The sequence below is a fragment of the Elgaria multicarinata genome, chromosome 1, assembly GCF_023053635.1.
Source record: "Elgaria multicarinata webbii isolate HBS135686 ecotype San Diego chromosome 1, rElgMul1.1.pri, whole genome shotgun sequence".
Taxonomy (NCBI): domain Eukaryota; kingdom Metazoa; phylum Chordata; class Lepidosauria; order Squamata; family Anguidae; genus Elgaria; species Elgaria multicarinata.
Window position 1 is genome coordinate 8,797,987 of NC_086171.1, and position 7,422 is coordinate 8,805,408.

Here is a 7,422-nt window from a genome sequence, read left to right on the forward strand (position 1 = left end):
CCTGGCTCCTCGCAAATATACACGAAGAGCCGGGAGCCGGGCACGATCCCCGGGATATCGCCTGGTCTAGCCATGGCCCAGGTTGTCATGGTGAAGAGCAGCAAGTTCAGATAACCCTTCTCGGTGGGCCCCTGCTGGGGTGTGGGCCCTCAGCAGCTGCCTGGTCATGCCTACCCTTGACACCAACCCCTGTAAGCCAGAGAACTCAAAATGGCTCAACAATTCCCCTTCGCTGACGCTCAGGGACCACTGCAGCACTCGCCCAATTCTCGGCTGACAAAACCAGCCCTGTTCCAGCTGCTCTTCACCCACTATCATGTTTTAGCACAGCATGCAACGAAGAATACACATTTATGGAGGCCCGAGCTCTTCTGACAGCTGTGATGAAGCCCGTGGCCTTAGTCATTAACGGCTTGTCTCCCCAGCTCAGTGAAGTTTAAGCATCTACATTATTCTCTCTCTCTCTCTCTCTCTCTTTCCCACACCCTTCTCCCTCTCTGCAGATTGCTGGTTTGGGAAGAAGAAGAAGAAAGGGATTTCAAAAGCTGGTCTCTCCCCCTTCCAAAAACTGTCTCACCCGCCCTCTCCTGCCGCAAGAGGAAATGAGTAACTTCCACGGATTTGAATAAGGGTTATCCAAATATAATGCTGAGGAAATTAAGCTTTTTAAGAGAATGCTTCAAGATGTGTTCTTTTTTTTTTCTCCTTTTCTTTTCTTTTTCTTTCTTTCTATGCCTTCATTTCTATATGCATCTTTCCTTCGTTCTGTGGCTGGGGGCGGCTGGCAGATCAATTTCCTCTGACGCTTTATCGTAACGGAGGGCAGTCTCAAAAACAGAGATTCTTCCAGAATTCTCCTCAGATGTCATAACTCCATAATACCTAGCTTTGCTTTTGAAGTGGAAAACAATGTATTAGAGAACTTCAACTGTTCCATTAAAAAAAAAAAAAAGCCGGGTTTTGTACAGACAGGGCCAGTGCTACCATAGAGGCTGCTCAGGTGGCCGCCTAGAGCGCCAAGCTAAGAGGGGCGCCAGGCACCGTGCAGCACTCACGCGCGTTGGCTGTGAGCCGGCCTGGCCCTGCCCGGCCCAAGGATTCAGCTGGGCCTGGCCAGGCGAGATGGCGCCCCGCGCCCGCCCAGCCGTAGCGAAGCCAGGGGTGCTGGGGTGGGGGTGGGGCGGCTCCACGTCCGGACTTCTGGAACATGCCCGGAAGAAAGAGAGAGAGAGAGAGAGAATGTATGGGTGAATGGGGCGCATGGGGTCTTTGAGTGATTGCATGTGTTCATGTGTGTGTTTGTTTGGAGTGAGTGATGCTGAGTGTGTGTGCGTGCACATGTGTGAGTTGGGGGGGATGATTTGGAGGTTATATTCCTATTAAATGCATTTTTGACCCATAGACGTTCCTTTCCAATTTGTTTGCTATAATCGGCATGACATATTTCTGGCACTTTAAAATAAATTTAGCAGTTTCAAGTTTTGTGCTTCTTATTTTTTCCAGGAAACGTATGTTCTTAAAAGTCAAAGTTGGCATGTTGGGGCGGGGGTGTGAAAGTAGCTCACCTTGCCTAGGGCGCAAAATAGTCTGGCACCAGCCCTGTGTACAGAGCATGTGAAACTGCATAACTGCTCATAGGGGTTAGCTATTACTAATACATCCTCAAAAATGAGGATGTAAGAAGAGCAAAGCTGGATCAGACCAAGGCCTCAGCTAGACCTACGGACCTAGCACAGCGGAGGGGTGAGGATCTCGTGATATGGTTATCATGAGATCTCCCCCTCTGTTTACATGTGGCGTGCGATGGCCTCGGAGGAACAGGACGTCGGACCCGCCATTTTGTTTTGTATTGTCTTAAAGGAGAAGGGCGCATGAGCGCTCGTGTGCAAAAGGTTAGGATTTTTTTATTTAAAACTATTTTCCCCGCTCCCCCCCACCCCCCCCACCCCATGGGTGCAGAGCTCCTGAGGGACTCAGCGCCCCGTGTGTGGTTCCCGGCTCCTTGTGAATAACTTCGAGGAGCTGGGACAAACCACGACACCCGCCCACACGTTCCATGGTGTGGAATGAGCCCAAGACTGTGAAAAAAGCAGGCTACAACTGTAGGGTGATATCCCGGAGAAAGGAAGGGATCATCCCTCCCTGCTCCCAGGATCCCCTGTGCATCATGTGGACTCACAGGGACTATCCCAGGGCGATCCCCTGAATATTGCCGCATCTAGCTATGGCCCAAGGGTCCATCTAGTCCTGCATTCCGTTTGCACAATGGCCAACTACAAGTAGGACATGAATACCATAGGACCTTCATAGTTGTATATTTCAGCAACTGGTGTACAGAGAGATACTGTTACCGATGCTAGAGGCTGCATATCAGGGCTAGTAGCCATTGATAGCCTTCTCCTCCAGGGATTTATCCAACCCCCTTTTAAAGCCATCCAAATTGGTGGCCATCACTACATCTTGCAGTAGCGGATTCCATAGTTTAGCTCTGCTCTGTGTGAAGAAGTCCTTCCTTTCATCTGTCCCAAATCCCCCACCATTCATTTTTATGGGATGACCCCTTTGTTTCTAGTTTTATAAGAGAGGGAGAAAAATGTCTCCCTATTCACTCTATCCACACCATGCCATCATTTTGAACACCTCTATCACACTTCCCCTTAGGGCTCTCTCCTATGTATGTTTGGACAGAAAAAAGTCCTTCAACTCATGCTGTGAGATGTAAGACATTTTTCTGTGGAGATGAGTAGAGAGGAGGGGTTTTTTGGGTGGGGGGAGTGACTTTACAGAATTTTACACAAATGTAAAATAAAAAGCACCCGCTGAAAATGTACATTCCTGTCATAGGCTAAAGCATGAAAATGCACATTTCGGGAATATTTCTGCATTGGTGGGGCGGTTTGAACATTTTCACAAGTGCAAATTTGCACGAAGGAGAATTTGCACAGCTGCAAATTTGTGCAAATTCAGGAAAGTGTGGGGGGAATCCAAGTTTATCAATGAGTGAATGATAAAATGAAAGTCAGCTGACAATCCATGAAATGGGACCATAAACCACTCAATTCCTTTTCTATCCAGGGCAATCATTGTCATGCTGGCAAGGAATAATGGGGGTTGGAGTCCAACAGTAGTTTGGGGAACATTGAACAAAGCTGTTTTCTTAACCAGAGGCTACTTTTCCTTTTAATGAAAAAGGGAGTATTTATTGGGAGTTGTACACCCTCCAACTATGCCATTCAGGCTTAATCTGGGGTGTTCTATTTTTAAATACACTGGTCATGTCAGCTGTTTCAAACAGATGTTCTTTGCTTCTGTAAAACATGGGGTTGAAGAGGATACACACCAAGTTTGCTGCATTTTATCTCAGATGTACAAAATGCCCCCTGAAAAGAGGCAATTACAATACAATAGAAGAAAGGAGGGATGGATGGCTTCAGGGAAATTAATAGGATTGTAACGTTGGCGTACAAAGCACAGATGAGGTAAGAACAGCATGTCTGAGTGGTTTGGGTTAAAGAAAGGAATGGACACCCATTTCGCTCACAGATCCATTTATTTTAATATCAGTGATAAATGTCACCCACGTCCGGTTTGAAATGCATCTGGAAAAGATTGAATGGGAAACATCGCACTTGATAGAGGTGTACAAAATTTTGCATGCGGTGGAGAAAGTGGACAGGGAGACCTTTTTCTCCCTTTCTCGTGATACTAGAACCAGAGGTCATCCCAGGAAGGAAATTCAGGACACATAAAAGGAAGGGCTTCTTCATACAGTACATAGTTAGACTATGGAATTCTCTACTGCAAGACATAGCGAAGGCCAACAATTTGGATGGCTTTAAACTGCTGTGACATGGTCCCTGATATAATACAACACTGGAATGCCTGCTCGTTAGCAGCTCTAGATAACGTACTAGGCTACATCCTGTTTTTAACTACTTTGAAGATGCAGCTAAGAGAAAAACATGTTATTAAACAGCAGAAGATTACAAATAGGGCATATCTAGGGTGACCATATTTGGGAAACCAAAAAAGAGGACACCTAGTGTGTGTGTGTGGGGAAGCAGCTTTCTGAGTCCTGCAGAAAGTACGTTATTCCCCCGCCACCTTAAAGAACCCGATTGGAGTGGAGGAGGGGAAAGGATTTCATTCTGCACCACCACCATCCACTCCAATTGGGGCCTTTTCTATAATGTTCACGAATGACCCACTTTCCCCTTTAAGACCTCAATTGGAGCTCGGGGTGGGGGAATGATGTGCCTCAAGAAAGCATGTCACTCCCTCCTGCCATGCTAATGGCAGCCTTAAAGGGGAAGGTGTGTCATTCCAGGACATTATTGAAAATTATAGAAAATCCCCCCTGACACCATGGAAAGAACAAAAAACAGGACAAATCCGGGGAAATCCTGACAGTTGGTCACCCTAGCATATCCATCATGCGAAGCAATGATTTTCTAAAATAGAGTCACTTTTGCTAACATCTTGGACAAATTCCTGGAGGCTTCCATGGCTACCTCCAGTATCAGAGGCAGTAGGCCTATCTACACCATGTGCTGGGGAACAAGGGAAGGAGGGTGCTATTGCATTCATGTCCTTCTCGGACTTAGAATCATAGAATCATAGAATAGCAGAGTTGGAAGGGGCCTACAAGGCCATCGAGTCCAACCCCCTGCTCAATGCAGGAATCCACCCTAAAGCATCCCTGACAGATGGTTGTCCAGCTGCCTCTTGAAAGCCTCTAGTGTGGGAGAGCCCACAACCTCCCTAGGTAACTGGTTCCATTGTCGTACTGCTCTAACGGTCAGCAAGTTTTTCCTGATGTCCAGCCGGAATCTGGCTTCCTTTAACTTGAGCCCGTTATTCCGTGTCCTGCACTCTGGGAGGATCGAGAAGAGATCCTGGCCCTCCTCTGTGGGACAACCTTTTAAGTCTTTGAAGAGTGCTCTCATGTCTCCCACGGGCAGCTAGTTGACCACTATGGGCTCATCTACACCAAGCAGGATATTGCACTATGAAAGTGGTATGAAAGCGAAGCCACACGACTGCTTTATGGCAGTGTTGAAGTGCACTGTTGGGGCCCATTGACACATACCATATACTGCCTTCATACCACTTTCATGGTGTTATATCCTGCTTGGTGTAGCTGTGCCATGGGCCCCAACAGTTGTCAGTGCACTTCGGTACCACTATAGAACACTATTGGAGATCCTGCCTTTTATATACCACTTTCATACTGCTTTCATCCTGTTTGGTGTAGATGAGCCCTCGGTAAACCGCCCAGAGAGCTTCGGATATTGGATGGTATAGAAATGCAATAAATAAATAAATAAATAAATAAAATAAAATAAACAGAATGCTGGACTCGATGGACCCTTGGTCTAATTGCGCATGGCTCTTCTTATGTGCCTATAAATTATTTAGGGGGAAAGCTGAAAATTAATCTGTTTCTTTCATTCTGACCTATCCACTCCATGGAGAAGTCTAGGGCAGTGGTTCCCAAAGTGGGCGTTATTGCCCCCTTGGGGGCGGTGGGATTGCAAAGGGGGGCGTTAAGAGGCAAAGGGACGGCAGGGGGGCGCTGGCAGAGGGCGCTAACAGGCAAAGGGGCGGCAGGGGGGCGCTCGAGGTGGTCTTTCCAGAAGGTCCTAAAACCCAGGGACCGAGCAGGAAGGAGCAGCAAATTCAGCTGCTCTCCCCACACCGCTCCTGCCCAGGAAGGACTTTCTCACTCACTCAGCCACTCTCTCCTCGTATCTCAAGCCCACAGCGGCCCCACCAGAAGTAGGGGGGGGAAGCGCCCACAGGAGACAGCGGAGCAGGAAACAGCGGCGAATTCAGCTGCTCTGCCCACTCTTCTCCTGCCTAGGAGGGCCCAGGGCTTCTTTCCTGCTGGAGCCACTACCACCCGCCGGCTCCCTCCCTCGGCCAGAGCTGCTCCCTCCTACAAGCTGCTCCGGCAGACCTCTCGCGATAGTTGCTGCACAAGGCGGGAGCAGCAGCCATGTGGCGGAGAGGAAGGATCATGTGGAGGACGGTGGGCAGTAAAAGGTGCTACTGAATCTTCTTTAGCCAGGAAGGACCTGGGGAACTGCAATTCTCTCTCCCTCCCCCTTTTCTTTTCTCTCCCAATCCTGTTGTAGTCCAGAATTTTTTTGGGGGGTGGGAGCACACACACAGACACACAGCATCTCTCTCTCTCTCTCTCTCCGACCCCCTCCCTCCAAGCCCCCCCTCTCTCCAACCCCCCCTCTCTCCAACCCCCCCTCCCCCCAAGCCTCACAATAGCTGCCGGGCTGATTACGACAGGAGGGCAGCAGCTCAGAGGGGAGATGGCCCCAATCTATAACTCCTGACAGGGGAAGGGAGCCTGGTGATAAAGAAGATTCAGCAGCACCTTTTACCAGAATGCTTGCTGGAACCATTCCTATCTGCCCTTGCTTATTTCAGGGTGTCCAACCCCCTTTTTTCAACAGTTCTTTTGGTAAACATGGTATGTGTGTATCTTGTGTCACCATAAAAACAGAGCTGCAACACCATCCTAAGTATGTCTACTCAGAAGTAAGCCCCAGGCTTGCCGAGGGAGGGAGGGAAAACAGAGCGAACACCTCTGTTTGCAGCCAGCATGGCAGGGCACACCAATTGGATTTTGAATGAAGTATTCAATTAATTGTTACTGTTTTGAATTTTATTGTTATTATCTTCCTTGGTGGGTCATTGAAAACCACTATTCTGAATAATGATTTTTATAGTGTAGGGTAGGGGGGCGTTGGGCATGAGTTTGTGGAACCAAGGGGGCAGTGACCTGAAAAAGTTTGGGAACCACTGGTCTAGCGGCTCATCTACACCAAGCAGGATATTCCACTATGAAAGTGGTATGAAAGCGGTATGAAAGCGGTATATAAAAGGCAGGAGCCACACGACTGCATTATAGCGGTATTGAAGTGCACAGCAGGATCTACACGACTGCTTTATAGTGGTACTGAAGTGCACTGACAACTGTTGGGGCCCATGGACACAGCTACACCAATCAGGATATAACACTCTGAACGTGGTATGAAAGTGGTCTATGGTATGTGTCACGGGCCCCAACTGTTGTCAGTGCACTTCAGTGCTATAAAGCAGTAGTGTGGCTCCTGCCTCTTATATACCGCTTTCATAGCGGAATATCCTGCTTGGTGTAGATGAGCCCTGAGTAAAGGACGGGTTAGAATTTTCTTCCAGTTTGTTTTTGATAAGAATTTACCAACATTCACAAACAGGAGGGAAGGAACACGTGATTTCAGGGGTGTGTGGGGGGGAGAGATCTGGGAGAAAGCCTATCATCCATCCATACAGGCAGACGGCATCAAGTGCTTAACTGTAAATGTAATAAATAAATAAATAAAATAATAAATAATGTAATAAATAAATAAATAAAATAAACTC